This window comes from Vanacampus margaritifer, chromosome 13, assembly GCF_051991255.1.
Source record: "Vanacampus margaritifer isolate UIUO_Vmar chromosome 13, RoL_Vmar_1.0, whole genome shotgun sequence".
Lineage (NCBI taxonomy): Eukaryota > Metazoa > Chordata > Actinopteri > Syngnathiformes > Syngnathidae > Vanacampus > Vanacampus margaritifer.
This window is the reverse complement of record NC_135444.1, coordinates 15,009,380-15,009,585: the sequence shown is the minus strand read 5'-3', so window position 1 is coordinate 15,009,585 and position 206 is coordinate 15,009,380.

The following is a 206-nucleotide window of genomic DNA, read 5'->3' as shown; positions in this document are numbered from 1 at the left end:
GATGTGCATGTTTTGTGTGCTTGATTTCACTCAACTAATTTAATGCTTTATGGAGCCAAGGCACATATTTCCAATTAGAAAGATCTCACACCACACCAGTAAGCAAAAAATAATATACTGTACAGTGAATGTAAGTCTACACAGACTTGTTAAATTTACACATAAACAAAAAAATTGTCTGAGGAATCATTTCTAAACTTTCCACC